This window comes from Microtus oregoni, unplaced genomic scaffold (assembly GCF_018167655.1).
Source record: "Microtus oregoni isolate MIOR12 unplaced genomic scaffold, Mior012 000013F_ref0000133, whole genome shotgun sequence".
NCBI classification, from domain to species: Eukaryota; Metazoa; Chordata; class Mammalia; order Rodentia; family Cricetidae; genus Microtus; species Microtus oregoni.
Window position 1 is genome coordinate 5,407,179 of NW_024543072.1, and position 20,237 is coordinate 5,427,415.

General features: G+C 42.9%; 1 protein-coding gene across 8 annotated transcripts in view; it reads right to left on the bottom strand.

Moving 5' to 3' along the window:
- Erc2 (ELKS/RAB6-interacting/CAST family member 2) overlaps positions 1-20,237 on the bottom strand; it is an 892,417-nt gene that overhangs the window by 325,801 nt on the left and 546,379 nt on the right. The gene's annotated exons all lie outside the window — the stretch shown is intronic.

Below are 20,237 nucleotides of genomic sequence, written 5' to 3' on the forward strand. Positions count from 1 at the left end.
ATAAGTTGTATGATACAATAGTTGGCCTTTTCCGACTTCATCCACTTTGTCCATGTTGTAGCATTGGATCCACACATCCTACTAACATACCATACTTGATCGTCCATAAAACATAAATTGGTCATGTGCATCATTTCCACTTTCTTGTCATTAACACAATGTTGCTGTGGACATTCCTGCACCATTTACACAGAGTTGTCATGTAAACAGAAGTTTCTGTCCTTTAATCCTAGCACTAGAGGGGAATATAAGACAGGGGAGGAGACCTAGAGGCTCAGGGCTCAGTCTGCAGTCACCCAGCCTTGGTAGAGGTAAGATTTCTCTAGTGGCTTGGCTGCTTTGCTTTTCTAATCTTCAAGTTGAACCCCAATGTCTGTCTCTGGGTTTTTATTATTCATGCTCCAGGGTCACATATTCAAAAGTAGAAAATAGTGCATCTTATGAGAACATATCTTATCTCTGTGTTTACATTCTGGGAAAGTACTGAACTTTTCTCCAACTACTTTATAAATGTTCTGGCAAATGTATGAGGGCTCTAGTTCCTCTATATCCTCACTGATACTTGTTCTTTGCAGCCGTCTTAGCAGGTATAAAAGTGATGTGGGATTCCCCCTCTGTATGCTGTGAATACCATTGGTTAATAAAGGACTACTTTGGACCTATAGCAGGGCAGAACTTAGATAGGCAGGGAAAACTAAACTGAATACTGGCAGAAAGGAGGCAGAGAGAAGTCATGTAGCCCTTCTGGAGCCGGACAGAACTTTAGCTGATAAGCCACATCCATGTGGCAATACACATATTAATAGAAATGGATAAATTAGTATGTAAGAGTTAGCCAATGAGAAGCGAGAGTTAATGGGTCAGAAATGATTTAATTAATACACTTTCTGTGTGATTATTTCTGGTCTGAGCAGCCGGAACCAACCAACAGCCTTCCTCCAACATAAAGGAGGGTTAGCTGTGGCTTTGATGTGCATCTCTTCAAGTGATGGTTTTGAACCATCTTTCAGTGTTCGCATTGGGTATTTGTATGCATTCTTTCGTGAAACAGTCAAGACTGTGGTCTACTTATATCCTTGGCCTGTGTCAAGACCACAGTAGAAGCTGTCTCTATGTGACAAGGTAAAGGCTACGAGAAAGAATAATGAAGAATTCCAAACTAAGTAGACATGCATCAGAAATTAGAATATGGGTGGCAGGACAACTGGAAAGGTAGAGGTGCAGAAAGGTGGTGTAATTCAAAGGACTAGATCCTCACAGCCCTACTACGATCTACTCCTCCTTGCAGAAGCAGGAGCCTCTACCTAAAAGGAATCTGTTGTCAGGAAGGCCTTTAGTTTGTTTCCCAGCCGCCCGGTAGCTCAGACCCGAAATAATCCACAGAAACTATATTATTTAAAACAAGCTTGACCCATTAACTCTAGCTTCTCATTGGATAACTCTTAATATTTTAATTTAACCCATCTCCATTAATCTGTGTATCACCATGAGGTCATGTCCTACAAGCAAGGTTTCAGCACATCTGTCTCTGGTAGCAGATCATGGCTTCTCTCTGACTCTACCCTTCTTTTTCCCAGCATTCAGTTTTGTTTTCCTTGCCTACCTAAGTTCTGCCCTGCTATAGGTCCAAAGCAATTTCTTTATTCATTAATGGTAATCATAGCATACAGAGGGGAATCCCACATCAGAAAGTCAGGCAACCGAGGTCAAAAGAGAATGGCTGTTCTAGTCACAAGACAAAGTCATGATTCTCAAGAGACTTGAATCTCCTAGAGTTGCTAGTGAAGCAGGGCACACATGGATGGTGGGTCGGAAGTTTATTTTTTGTCATACACAATCTCTTAGATGGTGACAGTCAGTGACCATATTGAGCAGGAACCTACTGGTTAAGATTGAACTAATGTGGGCATGGTAACAACCACTAGAATACATGAAGTCCTACAACTTCTCGCAGATGGCAGCTAAAGCTTCAGGCCCATGTCGAAGACACAGAGTGACCCAGGGTAAGGCTCACAGGCACAAGGAGGCCCTCGCTGACCTAGGACACATACCTGACCACCAGAGAAAGGACAGGAACACAGCCTCTAGCCTTAAATATCAACCCCACAAAGGAAAATGGCATTAAAATCCTGGTAAGACTTAGTCCTCTCCTGAATACTGTAAACACTTGTATTTAAAGAAAGAGGAAACATAAAATTATTGAATTTAAGACATGCATATAATACATAAAACAAGGAAAATTCAACCAACAAACTAACTCCAGATGAATAAATCCTAGGCAGAATAAAAAACTGTGTGATAATCTAGATAACAGGTCTTCCCTGAGCTACTCGCCCCACAGCAATGATGTCACACACTACAGAGTCATAGTAACAAAACCAGAGTTGCAATGACATAAAACTGGAGACCATGGCCGAGAAGAGGGGAGCCACATATAAACTTCTCTGTACAGTGTCTTTAACAAACAGTGGTGGGAAAATGGGTAGACACCCACATGTAGAAAAATAAAACTGGATCATTGTATTCGCCCTGTACAAAGATCAACTTAAAATGCACCAATGACCTTAACATAAAACCTGAAATTCAGAATGTGTAATTTATAGTTTTCAAAAGAGATAAAAAAGTTTTGAAAATGCCACAATACTTACTATTGTTTTATATAAAAAGAGAGGTAATATCATTTACAATCAAGAGAAAGCACTGTTGTAAAGATTTGATTCTATACAAATATGACTCTATTCTCATCCTTAATAATGAGAACACAATGAATAGACATTATTCAATTTCTTGAGCTGTTAAGTATCTAGCCTCATAAAATTTCTAACCACCTCAATAACCATTTAGTCTTGCCATGGCAACAGTAATCTTGTCTTCTCTCCTGTGAGACCTACTATGTGTGCACATCTACATTTTAAAGACAAGTTTTCTAGTTCTTTTCATTTTATGGTGTCTGGCTCAAGTTGGTCAAACTCCCAATCCTCTTCCCTCTGTCTCCTGGGAGTCTGGATACCATGCATATGCCAGCTTGGTCCTTTAGTCTTTAAATGAAGCAACGTCTGCACCTGTGAAGCCCACTGTTTAGTATCCGAGTAGCATGTGGGGCCACACAAACACAGGTTCACAGTCAAGCCCTGCCGATAGGCAAGCTGCCCTGGAAGTGAAGGTCTTAAAGCAACCTGAGTCTTAGAGCCAAGAATCTGTACTGAAGCCCTGTGACCTGACTGTTGACTGGGTTTAAATACCCTGTAGTCTGTAGCTGATCTGTTCTGATCTGGATGTCATGGAAGTCAAAGTGAGTGAGGCTAAAAGAATTTCTGGGGACAAGGCCCTAATTTACTCGGAGTATGAAAACAAGGAAAACAGGGTATTCAGAAGTCCCTGGCAGCAGCATTGCTATTCAGTATGCTAATTGCTATGGTGGGAGTTTTTTTTTTTCCCCAGCAGGCACTGGGGGGAGGCTCTTCTGGGGACTTCAACATCCAAAACTGAAACCCCCCTGGTCCTGCACTGGCTGCCGCTCAATAAAAACAACATTCTCTTTCATAGCTTAATCATTATTATTTCCTCAACTAATAAAACTTAAAGAAAGAATGTTTTCAAAGATGGTAAAGGGCAGAGGCCCATTTTATCTCAAGTCAGACTTGGTAGGAGTCAATTCTTCTTTTCCTTAGGCTTATATTCTTTTTTAAATTATTGTATGATTCCAACTATGAAAAGTTATGCAATGGGAAGTAGGTAAATTTGGTCTCACATATTTGTTGTGTGTGCAGTTTTAGCTGCATTAACAAGCTAAACTACAAGCTCAAGTTATAAACATATTTTCTGAATTTTATTCTTTCTTTAATTAAATGCTTTCATTTATTTTTATCATGGTTTTCACTTCCCTCAAGTCCTTTTAGTCTCTCCAGCCAACTCTACATTCTCTTTCTCTTTTCAAAATCAAACAAACCAAACAACACCCCACAGAGACACCGAAGCAAACAAACAAAAGACAAGTAAGACAAAAAGTGCTAAGACAAACAGCGAAATTCCCTACTCTTGGGCATGAGGCTTGCCTTGTAGTATGGTTAATATACCCAGTGACACTCCTGTTGTCCCTCATTGGCAAGTATCAGTTGAAAAAAGCTTCAGGTTAGGGCAATCCACTTCCCTCTTTTTATGCTGGGATTCTGTCTGACTTCGGTTTGAGCAAGCACCTGCATGTTGCTCCAGACTGCATTCATATACGCATGTCTAGAAGTTACTGCAGCCTTGGAGTTGTCCATGCCTCTACCTCTAACAATCTTTTACCTCCTCTTCTGTGTAGCTCCCTGAGCCCTGAGGAGAGGGGTGTTTGCTAGGCCTGACATCTCCAGGCTAGCGTTTAGAACCACTTTCTAGTTGTTATCTTATTTTCAAAAGATCTTTTCTTATCATAAACATACAAATTATTTCTAATACCATCATGAGGGAGAGACAATGCCAAAACTTCATACCCAGTTACCAAGGACCAACACCAATGTAAAATGTCGGCATGATCTAATGTGATGAGGCCTGCCTGGCGTGGCAGCTGAGAAATCACACAGATAGCCAACAGCCTGCAGGGTCCACATGTCAAGAAGACTGCAGGCACAGGAAGGACTGCTCCAGCTCCACTTGGGGCGGGCCGATTTGTTTTAAGGCAAAGGTAAGGTTAAAAGTTAAGAGTCTTGAGGTGGATGACAACCTTGTTGCATGATTATGCATTTTGCCTACCTTCAGCCCAAATCCCCAGTGCTGTTTTCCCCCACCAGTGCAGTCACCTCATTTCAACTACTGGAGTGACTGTTTCACTAACCACTTGAGTAATATCCTTGACTGTGGTGCGACCTCCCTCCTTTGCCTCAACCATTTCCTTTATCTCTCCGGTCTGAACTGACATGCTGTTCCACCAGAGAAGCTTCCAAGGGGAGTTTCCCCTAACCACCGATGGGAGCTTCCTATAACCCTTGTGGAAGCGTCCTAAACCCCTGCAGTTGCTCTCCACATGGAACAGATACTCCAAACTTTCCTGATCAGAGCACTTGGCACACTCCATAGCAATTAGCAGCTTAGACTGCCAACTTCATCGTTACAGCATAAGCTTCACAAGGCAAGGGTCATGGCACCATGCCCAGACACCATGCCCTTCCATAGAAACTACTCAGTAGCCAGCTACTTGTGGAATATGCAGAATAATGAAAAGATCATCCAAAAGGGATGGATTTTCAAAACTCATCACAGGAAGTGAAGGGGAAGCTGAGTACTTCCACACAAACTAGAGTTTATTCTGTAGCTTGGAGAGTAGTTATAAGAAGACTATCAGAATAGCCTTAGACACTCAAGGGTTGTGACAGAAATTCTTCAGTAGCAAAATGGAAAAGACCCAAAGAACAAAAGTGCAAAACTATAAATGTATAGTATAATTGAAGGTAAATGCTTTAAAAGGGTTGAGTTGGTTTGCTGACTGGGAGATGCATCTTTCTGACTACTGAAAAATAGACTAAAAACTTATGAAGTAGAAAATTTGATATTTATATACAATCCATGCTATATATATGAAAACATACATGTATATATTCACTTGATCCTAGAACTCAAAGAGAATATGACATCATTGGATATTTTGCCAAGGTCATCTAGTAAGAAGAACAAGCATAGGGCCATGATTGAAATGCAGGGCATCCATCCCTATTCCCCAAACTCCAGTTTCTTTATCACTTCAGGAGCCAGGCTGGGGCTAAATGATCCCTTCCTGAGAGACTACTGAGAATTAAAGAATGCCATTAGAGGAAATAAAAGCTGGATGCCATGACGCCCTGTTCTGTAACACCTAATTACTGCTACTCAGGATGGCCGGGTTCAATCCAAGTGGGACCCAGAACTTCCTAGACAGGCCAGATATGAACAACACAGATTCATATCACCTGAAATTCCATGTTTTGAGATAGAAGCAGTTTTATATTGTGGAATATTATTCAAAAATGTGTTACATTATTTTATGCTGTGGAACATTTGTTTTAATGATGCAAAGATGGGTTGCATTCTTTTATGTCGCATTTGTTTAACTCTGTGAGGCTGTGTTCCTTTGCCTACCTGAAATACCTGATGGGTCTAATAAAGAGCTGAGCAGCCAATGGCAAGGCAGGAGAGGAATAGGTGGGGCTGACAGAAAGAAAGTATGAATAGAAGAAAAGAGGGAGGAGCAAAGAAAGGAGGAGGAGAGAAGGACACCAGGGATCAGCCACCCAGTCAGTAATGGAGGAGATGAAATAAAGGTACACAGAACAGAGAAAGGTAAAAACCGAAAGGCAAAAAGGAGATGGGATAATATAAGATTTTAAAAAAAAGCTGGCTAGAAATATGCCAAGCTAAGGCTGGGCATTCATAAGTAGGAATAAGTGTCTGGAGCTGAGTGGCAGGCCCCACAAGAGCAAAGAGTTAAAAAAGAAAAAGAAAAAAAAAACTACAGTTTTTTTTTTTAAACTTTCTTTTAATTTCTTCTTTGGGTATTTCATTCTTTCACATACTGCATCTTGATCCCATTCATCTCCCCATCCCTTTGTATCTACCCTCTGCCCATGCAAACCCTCCTCCAGAATGAAATAAAATTTAAGAGAAATAAAAGAAAAATTTCATCATGGAAGCTATAGCGTGACACAGTGAGTCACACAATAACCCCTTTTATCCATGTATCTTTATTTGTGAGTGTTCATTGCCAAGAGCCATTGGTCTGGTTCAAGGCTTCTGGTTTCTGCTACACCAATACTGGGCCCTCACTGGGACTCTTCCTGAATACCCTGCTGTTGCCCTGTGTCTTGGAGATCCTACAACTTTGAATCTGCAGCACCTGCTGTGAGTTCCATCAGCTCAAAGATGGGGTGGATGTTGGAGTGAGCCAACCCTAGTTCTGGCCGGGTCTCTCCCCCGACCCCATCCTCACCCTCAGGGGCTCTCCAGCATTGCCCTGACTAGTTTACCCCTTGCAGCAGTAAGCAACTGGTTCTCCTGCTTTATGCCCTCAGGGTTGGCTCTTCCACACCTACAGCAGCAGGGCCAGCTTGTTTGTGTTGCCCAGGCCAGGTACAGGGACCACTCTCCCCAGTGCTCCAGTTGGTGAGGGGAAGGGCCAGCTCTCCCACCTGCCACAGGCAGTGAGGGTTGGAGGCACCACCATATGGCAGGCAAGGGAGGATGGGACCAGATCTCCCAAGCTCACACTGTCCAGGCAGTTCACATGCACTTCTGTCAATAGTCTCGGCTCTCCTGCACTGCCCAGGTGAGGTACAGGGCCCACTTTCCTGAGTGCAGCAGCTAGGAATGAGGAAGGTCACTCCCTCATCCACCCACTTACCACAGGTAGCGGGAACGAGGGCATCTTTCCCTCATCCTTACCACTACATGGCAGGTGTGGGGGGCGTGGCCATCTATCTCACTCCCACACCCTCAGGGCCAGCTCACCCACGGCACATCCACCAACAGGGTCAGCTCTACTGTGCATCCTAGGCAAGAAGCAGGGCCCACTTTCCTGAGTGCAGCAGCTAGGAATGGGGAGGGTCAGCTCTTGGCTACCACAAGTGGTGAAGAGTGAGGGGTGGGGGCCACTTCCCCCTCCGCTCCCATGCTGCTGCATGACAGACAATAGGGTGGCAGTTATTTCAAGCTCATGCCTTGGGGGCCAGCTCACCAACAGGGTTACCTCTGCTGTGCTGCCAAGGCAAGGTGTAGGGCCTGCTCTCCTGTGTGCTGCAGCTGGTGGGCAGGAGCAGCTCTTCTGCTCTTAAGGCCCAAGGGCCAGGTCTCCCACCTGCTGCAGGCATCAAGGAGCAGAGTGGGGGCATTCTTCTTGGGATATCATCTCTCTTCAACTTCTTTTTTATATTTCTACTTATCTATTTAAACATGCATGGGTATTTTGCCTGCAAGTATGTCTGTATACCACATGGGTGCCTGGTGTCCTCAGAGGCCAGAAGATATCAGATCCCACGGAGCTAGAGTTACAGATACTTATGAGCTACTATGTGGGTGCTGGGAATCAGACCTGGGTCTTCTGGGAGAGTACCCACTGCTCTAACCCCCTGAGGCATCTCTCCAGCTCCTTCTCTTTAACTCTGCTGCAGCACTGAGTACAATGATTCCAAGTTCTTGACCCATCTGTAATACTTTCAGGAGCCATTCTCCTCTACAGTAATTGGATTTGAAAGCTGACCCCCCTCTGCCCTCCGCCCTGCCACCGAGTCTGGATCAGCTAAAATAAACCACATGATTACCTATCTATGGGTTATATGGATATGAAAACCACTCCATGACCTCTCAAGTCATCGAAGTGTTACCAAGGTTGGACCTACAATAATCAAGACTAGTGTATACTCCCAACAAGCAAAAATGACATCCCTCTGCATCAACATCTAGTGTAGTAGGAGGTTCCTAGTCTTTGCTCCACAACTGATGAACAGCTTCCTAGTTAACGTGATGTCACTGGGTCCTAGTCACTGCTCCACAACTGATGAATGACTTCCAAGTTAATGTGATGTCTCTGTGATCATTGATAAGAAACAAAGGAAGATGCTGAGTAGGTACATTCAGATCTTGCTTGATTCAAAAGCTTAATATCAGTATCGTATGGGTACAATCTTGATCTCATTCTCTACATTAATGATCATTCTCTTCATTAATCCTTGAGTGTAAAGAATGGTACCAACCACATATTTAATGTACACATGTTGTAACAAGAGTGCTTGATGGTTTCGGCCGCTGGGCAGCTCAGATTCAACCACACAGAAATTGTATTACTTGCAATACTGTTTGGCCAATAGCTCTAGGTTCTTATTAGCTAACTCTCATATCTTAATTTAACCCATTTCCAGTAATCTGTGCATTGTCATGTGGCTGTGGCTTACTGGCCAATGTTCCATCTGGCTCTGGCAGGGCTACAGGGCTTCTCCCTAAACTCCGCCTTCCTTCTCCCAGCATTCAGTTTAGTTTTCCCCACCTAGCTCTATTCTTTTGCCCTATACAGGCCAAGACAATTTCTTTATTAACCAAAGGTATTCACAACATACAGAGGGGAATCCCACATCATACAATCTTTTCAAAATTCTGTTATTAACACTTAGTCAAGGAGCAGAAATAAAACAAAATAAAATATAAATCAAGTATCAATAAAAGGCCTTCCCTTCCACAGGCATGCACAGAACCATCACTGGGTATAGGAAGAGGTTGCTATATGTCAATTCGAGAACACTGTTTAAGTATAAGCCCAAGGAGAACAGAGTCACAGGCTAAGGAATGAATCCTGTGGTATAAATCTTCAGCTCGTCCACAGGAGATATCAAATGCTCCTTTTTGTTACTCTGGAACATCCTAAAACGGTAGATGATTTGTACATTCGGTCACATAATAATTCTAACATTATGGAGAAAGGCCTTCGTTAGAATTTTTCTCCACATGAAAGCGTTTGTAATTTGTTGTACAAATGTTTATCTGAAAAAATAACATTTACACTCAAGTATTTATGACTAAAATGATATAATGTCTGGTATTTACTTCAAAATAATCTAGCCATGGGGTGGGGGTTGGCAATAAAACAATCGCTAAAGTCAGACAGAGGCCATATAGGAGCTCATTTTGATTTTAGGTGTAACCGACATTAGAGAAAAGATTTAGCGGCAATTCATTCAAGCCCATTGGGCCACCAATTAGGAAAGAGATGTTTCACACAGAAACACTCACCTCCGTCCCACAGAGGTGTCTTCTCCCTCTGGCAGAAGACAAGTTCCATCTTATCAATACCAGGCCAATAGCTCTGCCTTACTCAGGGGCTTGGGCACACAGAAGGGCAGGGTGAGACTTAACAATGTCTGACTTAGCAGGAACTCTCTTTGAGTTCTACGCATTTGCGAGATTCAACTTTCCAAACAGACAGTTGATTTCACCATAACAAAAGGCCTTCTCAGCGAATGTGAGCCTGTAGGGGGGAGCTTAGGACTGTGAGGAAATGGTTGCTGCAGAAACACAGCATGTAGGTAATGGGGAGGGTGACAAGAGTCTCCTGTTGGGATGAGCCATGACCTCACCAGGCTCTTGGGATAATGGAACCAGAGAGTCCCTTATGCCACTAGACCTTTGCAAAGGCAAGCACTCTTATCTTGAAACATATCCACTGCCCTCGATTAGCTCTGTCTCCCCACCTGCTTTTCTGTTTACTTAACACATCACACAAAGGTACGTCTGCATGATATTCTTACAACCCTACAGACTTCTCCTCTGGTGCAAGTTTATCCATGAGGTAATTCGTATTATTCTTCGATTAGACATTAAACTGTTGAGCAGATATTCAATAAATATTTGTTTAGTCTCTAAAGAAATAACCGACTGCCCTGTGTGAATACCTGCATGGATAAGCCAGTGGCTTCACAATGACAGAGCCACTGACGAAAGCTTAGCCTGTGCTGCAGTGCAGTGGCCTACATTGTAGGAACTGACACCAAATGCTTTCCTGGGAACCAAGCATGCCCTCAGCTTCACTGGAAGAACACCACACCTCTAAAATGTTCTCTTTCATTCCACCTCAAGAACTTCTCCCTTTTAGACAAACTATTCCCGAAGGGCGACAGAACAAAGGAGGATTTGCCCTGGACACTGCAGAGCAGGTGCCCCCTTCACTACTGATGACAGAAGATGACACTCGGAACCTCAGATGAAGACTTTTCCCAGGCAGGGGCTGCAGCACTCATTCATGCAGAAGGATAATTTGAAACTATTCATCTTAGGAAACAATAATTTTTTGTTTTAAAGTTCTGACTTGAGCACTAAGCAATCTGTTTGTCTTCTCCAAATTATTTAATATGAGAAATATAAACCTTGTTTTGTTTTTTTTGACAGTGTTTTTCTGGGTAGCCTAGCTGTTTTGAAACTTGCTCTGTAGACCAGGCTAGCCTCAAACTCATAGAGATCCACCTGTCTCTGCCTCTGCTGGGATTAAAGGAATGTGGCACTACTAGCCAGCTCAAAATATAACTCTTTCAAAATCATTCTAACAGATTTCACATACTTGACCGTGATAGCACAGCTTTCTGCACTGTGTCCCTCTGGATCCCAGAGGAAACAGAACTCACCATGTCTCCAGTGAGCAGACATCAGTGAAGGAGAAGTAGATAGTGACAGTAAAACTGAAGACAGAGATGCTGGAGCATTGAGAAACTAGCAACAGTAGGCAGCCATTGCCATGGGCAGGCTGAGGCGCAAAGGAAGCTGTGTGTCAACCGCCAACCCCCCACATCTAGAAGCACGGATGCATGCTGGTGAAAGGACCTGCAGCCAGAGAGAGAAACCCTGCTGCCAGGGATGTGCCTCGAAGCAAGGGACAAGCAAAGCTTTCTCTTCTCACCCTCCCAAGGCCAGTGCTTCTTGGTATGCCTAGATCCCAGTAGCAAGGGAGTCAAGTACAACTCCACACAGGGCTGGTTTCTAGAAGAAAAACAGGTAGAAACAGCTGGAGAGCAAGCACCACCATTGGTGACTTTCAGACACAGCATCAGCTCATGCGGGCCTTCCACAAGTGTCTAAGGGAACTTTTTCTTTTCTTTTCCAAGAAAACTTCTCAGAGGCATAACCAAGAAAACAGTCCCAAACTCAAGGCTTGGAGAATGGGACACAGAATGCAGTTTGAAAACTGAACAGAAAGAAAGCAATTTAACAGTTATCACAACTCTGTGCTGGCATCACTGTGCACACTCTCCAAGTCGCTCAAGCATGTGAAGCATGTGACCTAAGAACAGTGGGCCTGATCCTCCTCCAGCTTGGAATTAAGATTGCAAGAATATTGGTTTAGCCTGAAGATCATGCCAAATGCTTCAGTTCAATTTATATAATCTGCTGGTTCCCAAACTCTGTCATAAACAAGAGACTTGGGCTGGACTTGATGGAAGGCTTGGCTTTCTCTTTATTCTGGGGAACTAAACGGCAAATACATTTAGCAGACACAAAAGTGTCAGGTTCAGCTATTCTCTGTTCCTAGCAATCCTCCCATCCAGTCCTTCTCTTTCCACATGTTTGGTGTGCTGCCTGCCCGGCCCAACAGTCAAAACCTGAGTCTCACAAGACAAGTATTATGTTGGAGAAATTTAGAAAATCTGTTGAACTGTGGGGGACCCAGAAAAGCACTTGGAAAGAGAAGAAAAGACAAGGGAAATAAAGCAAAGAATATGAAGAAGAGGGGGATGAGGAGTAGGAGACTGAATGGAAAAGAAGAGCAGGAGACTTGCTGAATCAGCCGCATACCCAGGAGAGTCATGGTACATCATGGTATCACATCATCCTCTTCAGCATGTTGTTGAATGCTTAGCGGGGACCAAGAGCTTTTAAAGCCTCCTCCTCCAGATGTTCTCCTCTACAAACATCTTCACAGGCCTGAAGCCTACTGTTATACCTCTTTCTAGTAAGGACATGGACGCTGATGCCCACTCTCTCGCTACACGCTTAGGGCTGCGGCTTTCCCAGTATCTGGTCAGGGGCATCCATGTGGGCAGCAGTCTCTCCTTTTGGTACCCTCAGATCATCCACTGACCTGCATTCTAGCCTCAGTGTTCTCAGTTTTCTTCTCTTCTAAGCAAACATGGCTAAAAAGATTCCTTAGGAAAGGACCAAAATGATATCTCAGAGATATCAAGTGAAAGAGAGGAAGAAACGTGGGTAAGGAGGGTGCTGTAGCAATCATAGAGTTGGCCTAAGTCTTGAGAATTGTCCAGTTCCTTACCTTACCCCACAGTTGGAGAAATGGAAGGCCAAAGACAGGCACAGATTAAAGAACAATAGAATCATAGAATCCTGAAGCTAGAAAAGACTGTGCAATCTATAGAATAGCAGGCATTAATAGGCAGGTCTTCTAGACCCCATCCAGGCTGCAGACAACATAGGGAGTTCAGTCTCTGAAGGCTTGGCTGGGTAACATGGTGAGCTATTCTACAATACTAAGATGGCAAGCCAGAATCAGGAGGTCAAATTCACTACCCAAGCTTCCACACCACCACACCGTCTGGGCCTGATCATGATCCTGGGTAGAACAAATGCCCTGTGGCATTTATATCCACTGTATATCAAACAGAATCAGATATCAGACCCTGGAAAGTTTTCCCTTTCCCTACTTTATGAAATACCAGTCTTTAAGCCAAGAGGCTGCTCGTGGGTCTCTCGGGCTCAGTATCATGAGTGTCTTGAGTTGGGGACTATCCCAAGCCTTGCTGAACAAATTCCTGGTCTCTACCTTCAAGTAGATGGTCTATGCCAGCAAAAGCTTCCTTTCACCTGACAGCCAAAACTGTCTCCAGACCTTGTCAAACATTCCAGAGAGGTAAAATCAAACCAGACGGAAAGCAACGGTGTCAGAGAATCACAGCATCTCAATGAGATCATCTGAGTCCAAAGCCCAGCTCACAGATGGGTAGATGCAGCAGAGTGCTGGGGCTGGCCCTGGTATCCAAGTCCATGGCAGCAGTGCTTCTGGTCCCTCTGCTTCTGCGTGATGCCCCTGTCCTGTGTTTTCCTTGTGGGGTTATAGCTGGCAGCATCTCCTATAAGTTTTTAACTCAACCACTCAGACTCCTGCCAATACGATGCTGCTCTTAACTGGAAAAAAATGCCACATGTCCCTCTTTGCTCTGCCTTTTTAGGAGAGGCTGGAAGACCCCCATAAGTCTCCTTCTTTTTAAATGGTGACCTTTCCTAAGCCCCACAGACTGTTGTAAGGATAGAGATAACATGAGGTACGGTGCTTGGAATTACTTAAGTTCCACATTTCCCAAGCATGTGGATTATTTAACTGCTGATTGTGATTATTTAAGCTGAAAGCCTACACTCCTCTAACTCAGAAAATGTTTGTATTTCCATTAAAAACCACCAGGCCAATGGCCCTTTTGATTGACACTTTTCACTATTAAAACTATATATCTACTTCGTGTTTCCAGCCAAAAGACAGGGTGCCCCTTATTTTGTTTTAAGATAAGGAGCTGACTTTCAAGGTCCCCTTCATTCGCTCCCTTCCCGTCCCCCTCATTCCCATCACCCCACCCTGTTGCCCTGCTCTCCTGTCATATCTCCCCACTGCTCCCCATTTAATGGACACTGGTCCCTGCATCCATAGGCTAGAGAACTGTGCATACAGTAGCTAACATCCTATGCATAGTACTGAGTATGCTTGAACTTGAGTTCCCATCCCAAATCCTCCATGTTTGTAACAGTAGGCCAGAAACCATCACACTGACTACCTGGCAGGGGACAGCAGTGATTCATGTGACATGTCAATAACATCACATAAATATATCTTGCTAGGTTTAACCTCACAGCCTGAAGCACAGAACAGTATTTCTGCCTGGATTTGTTTGAGTCTCTGAAGGCATTTTAATCAAATAGCACATGCCTCTTTGTGGGAATTAAGGAAGGTCTTGATTCTCTATGGCATACAATTTAATCCATTTCAAAGTTTTCCTCTATATTGATTATTGATCATCATTTCTGCTTTGTTCATTTATTTCATATCTGAAGAGTGTTATGGAGGAACTCTTTAGATAAATGCATTCTGAACTGCATTTATCACAGGAAAAAGAAAGATTCTGGCAATTCTGGATTGATCCATTGTTCCAGGTCATTTTATGAATATGTGGATTGTGCTTGAAGGAGACTTTGAAATCACATTGTGTCCCTCAACAGACAACACACACACACACACACACACACACAGAGAGAGAGAGAGAGAGAGAGAGAGAGAGAGAGAGAGAGAGAGAGAGAGAGAGAGAGACAGACAGACACACACACACACGGACAGATAGAAACAGTATGGGTAAGGAATAATCTATTTGAAGTGAACGTGCAATGTGGTATGGCGGCTTACCAGCTGGTCTATTTTTTTCCTATTCTGTAAAGAATTCCAAGTTCTCCCAGTACTGCTTTCCTGTACTTGTTGATTTGCCTTCCACGGTGTTAGCTGTTCATAGATCTAGCCACATAAAGGCTGTATCTTCCTGCTTTGTAGGTAACATGTGTGACCGTGTGACTTAAAATTGGCTAGTGAGCCACTCCTTCCCACACCAGAGCATGTACAGTATTGGGTCTATGAATGGAACCTTTGTCAGGAGTATTTTCTATACCTTAAAATAGCACCTAGAAGAGTGCCCAGCGCTCAGAGCGGCCCTTATACAAAGCAGATGCTCAGCAACTCTTTCTCGAATGAGCTGTTAACTGACTCAGATGTCGGTGGCAGATACGCATAACTTCGAGGCCAGGGAGGTTCCTTTCATTTCCCTCCCTTCTGCTGGCTGGAACATGGCTTGGACACTTGGAAATGAGGCCAGGATTTCAGCACCATAAGGTGGTGGCCAAATGCTTCGAGTGGCAAAGCTTCAAGACAGAAGTTGCTACTTGTACGAGTTTTCTGTTCCTTGTGTTGGAAGCTAACTAGAACATTCCACTCTTGAAAGGTTATTTTCTTTACAGTTAAATTTTATTTCTCCACTATAAGTTTTATATGCAGCAAATGTTTTGTCTTCTGCTATGGGCATTAAGCTACCAATCTCAGAATTAAGAGTGGGAAGCAGAACTTGTGAATGACAACTAACTGTACCAATGCCATTGCCTGTAGTACAAATCAAAATCCACGCTGAACAAGCCATCCTCCATAACATCTATTCCCTCCTTCTGTGCTTACCATCTTTAATCTCCACGTGTAACTATGTAGCTACAACAGCTTCCCAAAAGTCCCATCTAACACAAATGCCTTTCAAACCTGGGCAGACATTCTAGGACATTCTAGACATGTGGCCTTAATACTAATATATTTTAAGCTGGACTTTGCGGTTTTATCAATAAAGTATTTTGAGAGAAAAAGCTACACTGCAATTTAAAAGAAAATTCTTTATTGAATAAAATTAAAATTTGAAGATATGATGACCACATCCTAAGTGTCACGAATGAATTAATGACAAAATAATGCACACTTACAAGCTTGAGATTACTTCTCATGAATGAGGATCCCATTCAATTCCCGAGACGCCTCTGGGAAATAGTAGAGCCCCCTTACAACCAAGTTTATCAATTTGAAGTAATGGCTGCCTTCAGAACTCCTCTCCCAGACTCCATTTATCCTGTGCAAATTGCCAGGCACTTAGAATTCCTCCCTGAAGAAATGTGATTTGTCTTTTCTCATGATGGCATGAGGTAAAGAAGAAATTGATTTTATCATATTCTGTACGTTGCCTCTGCTTTGAAGGGCACTTACCTAATGAGTGGCTCTCTCAGAAAGGATCCCAGATCAAAGGGGCCAACAAGAAGATGTCGTAGCTTGAGAGGGTGCCATAGCCCACGGGAATGCACTAAAAAACTCACTGTATACAAAGGCTTGAAAACTATCTGGAGGAGACGTCTGAAATCTAACCAAACCCAGGAAATGAGGATGGACTCCACAAAAATCATCAGATGAGTTAAAACGCTGAGGTTTACATAAAACTTTTACACAGGTATGGGAAATCGCCAGCAAAAATCTAAAAGACATACCTCAAATTATGGGACTGGCAAGTAGTTATTAAAGCACTTGAAGTGACTTAGCATTTTATAATAAATGAAAAGTATCAGCTGCCTGTCTGCCTGGGAAATTACTACGACAGGCCAGCCTGTCTGAGAAAATGCACAAGCAGGTCAGGGTCTCACGGTCCTCATTCCTTTTAGCTACAGATATCAAGTTCACCTGCCAGAAATTAAATGACCAAGCTTGGTTACTGGAATGTAAGGTAATTGCGCGGTGCGTAAAGCCAAACTTAGAAAGTTCTTAATAGTCTTTTAATAAAAGTCTTTCTTAAGTAGGAGCAAATGTAACAAAAATTAAACATCATAAAATGTCTTAGCAAAAGCTTTTGGATATTTATAAAGTAGAGCAATAGTCTCACACAGAGGGAAAGGTAAACACTGTCTTCTTAGACGGAAATACACAGCTATCAGAACGATGGCCAGCAGTTTGGGTACACAGCAATAAGAATCAAACTAAGAGAGTGTTGGGGAAAGAACACGATTTCTTCATGTAAATTCAGGGGATCTCCCTCCTAATGAACTTATCTTCACTTCCTGCACTGGTGAGGAAAGTGGGAAGGCATGTAACATTGTTTCTTCTCTTTCTGTATCCCAAGCTGGAACGCCCTTCCATTTGGAAATGGCATTATAAGTGATGTGTCAAACCTCTCTAAAGGTTACATAATAAAACACTTTATTCATTCATTTCTGTCACTCCTTTTACTAAAAGTGTAAGCTTGACAAGGTAAGGGGGATTTTCTATTTCTACTAGGTTAGCACCTACCTTGCTCTAGAGGATCAGAGAGAAACTATGATTTTTTTTTTAAACTTTGGTTCCACAAATGCTTATTGGTTCCCCATATGAAGTTTTCAAAGGAAACCCAAGTGCAAAGTTACAGCATGTGGTTAACTTCCAGCCAGAAGAACCAGGCACTTTCTCTTTCTAATCCTAATCTAGATCTAAATCAAAAGAACACTCTCTGCCCGCTGAAGAACAATGGCAGGAGAAAACACAAGTCAGTGTGACACGCACGGGTCTCAAGATGATATCACACCACACACACACTCCACTTAAAAAATGAAATAACTGGGAACGGAAGAGATGACTCGGCCATTAAGAGGGCTTCCTTCGTATTCTTCCAGAGTTCATTTATCAACACTCAGGTCAGAAGGCTCACAACTCAGGGGATCCACACACATCACACATACATACACACTTCAACACAACCTGAAACAGCCAAAAGTAAGTGGCTACTAAAGTAGGACCAGAGACTCTTGAGGTAATAGAACAAGCAAACTGTTCTCAGTGACTGTATTATAAAGCCACAGATGATAGATGTTTCGTGTTGCTTCTCTGTGTATCCTCTCTCTCTCTCTCTCTCTCTCTCTCTCTCTCTCTCTCTCAAATGAGCAATATTATATTCAAATATCATATAGCAAATACATAAAAGGTTATCTCTTCTATGGCTGATGCTGCTCGGGTCAATTTTGGGTAAGGAAAACATAACAATAACAACGAAAACAAGACAAGTGGGCAGAGTGCGTGGGAAAACATTCCAACTCATTGTGAGGACACATGAGCTCCTGCACTGCCACAGAACGTGGCCTGCTACCTTATGAAGTCATGGTCTCTAACAAGAATGATGCTTCCCACGGCCTGGGGAAATCCTTCATCGGCAATTACGCATACAGGAGTCTCCTTAGACCAGTTGGGAGCGTGCATCCAGCTGGCTTCCACTTCTAAAACTTCATACCACTTGATTTTTGCGATGAATTTAACAGACACACCTCTCAGTCTTAAAAGCCCACGTTAGATTTCAAAGTACTTTCACACATGCTATTTTACATGAATCTCAGTCCAGTACTTCATTTCTACCCTGACCTTAACACACTTCTATAAAGCAGGCCGGGCAGGCATTACTCCCTCCATGTTAAGGAAGAGAAAACTTTGACAATCATGTCACGAGAAAATAATGCCTTTGTCTTGACTCGGGGCCCCACCCATCTTCCCTCTGGTATGGCATGGTGACTCTCTTCCTACCAGGGGTTAGCTGATCTGCTTAAAGATGAGTTCCAGCTGAATGAATATCCAAGCTTTACTATAGCTTGATTAGTAAGCACCAGACATAGTAGTGCACATCTGATTGTTTCAGCAGCTTACACAGGGCTCAGTCAGTACCACGTAGCGATGTATCGGTTAGTTCAGATGCTTGTTCCATACCTGTCTCCTTAGTCCCAAGTGAGGCATCCAGAAGCTGGTCTGCTGGGTGAGTTAAATAATGAACTGGGTTCACATTGGGTTTAATGAAGCAGGACTTTGTTTCTTTGGCCAACAGAATTAACAGAAGAATTCTGTATTTATTCTGCAGTGGCAGCAGATTAAACACTTCAGAAATAGTGTGGCAGTTCTCCAAAGAGGCCTTAGCTAGGTGCTATCTGAAATCATGAAATTAAGTAGGAAAACATACACATGGAAATGGCTTGTATGTTTTAGAAAAATAAATCCAATTTTAGATAAATTGTACTCCTCAAAAAGCACCTTAGACATATGACATTGTGTCCACTGGTCGACAAGGCTTTATAGACACATATCATTTTCTGGGTGTCAAGCTCTCTGCTCACACTGTAAAGGAGGAATCTCGGGGTGGGGGAAGCCAACAAGGTTAAGGGTAGTTCCCTTCCACAGTTACCAGGTGAAAGTACTAGGATTGTACCCAAGATCTGATCATTCCTAACCCAGAATAGTTCATTATTGCTCCTTTTCTCAAAATTATGCAAGTACACACTCTTTTTATAAACAAGAATGAAGGGGCTCTTATAACGCATGTTGTATAATATGGGGAGCCATGGAGAACCATGAGGCCGTCTGCACACACAACAGCACACAAAGGGGACAGAAGTGGGGTGTGTTTGACACACGTGTCACCATCTCATCTACTCGTTTGCCCAACAGTCAGTGAGCACCTGCCACATGCCCAGCTCTGGGAATGGCAGCAGGATTTCTGCAGCGACTCAGGCAGACAGACGTTCCAGACCTGGTACCATGCGCACAAAGCTCCACGGAAGAAGGAGGGAGCAGAAAGGGAGGCTGAAATGGCAGGCTTTGCGCTAATCCTGGCCAGGTGGCTGTAAGCAAATTATTTGAATCTCTCAGAGTCTCAGTTCCCTGGCTTCTAAATGGTGTATAATAATATCTGTTTTTATTATATCATCTTTTATTAGACAAAATGCTATTTTATATGAGTTTATATGAAAAAAACTTACTTGTTCTTTGGTCTTGGAGAAACTGAGGTACTTGAAGAGACATAAAAGTTTTCTTCTCATTATTAAACCCTTCAAAAATATTTCATTCCATATTTTCCATGATCTAAGCTTTCTCGGTTTAATGTTAACCATGTGTAAGACTTGCTGGGTCACCATGAGGTCACTCTTCCATACCTAGCCACCAATTTCAAAGTCTGTGTTACTGGCTTAAGATGCCACAATTGTGGGAGGAAGTAGGATTTAAATTATATCTTTCGATTGTTTCATTTAACCATTTAAAGAAGTGTAATTTCTTGACTAGTTCTTTAGGAACAAATACATTGCAACTATTATTCAAATCATTTAATAATTCTCCTTCCAATCGTCCTCCATGGTGATCTTTCATTGGGAAAGCGAAACAGGAGCTGGGTATATATAGGTGG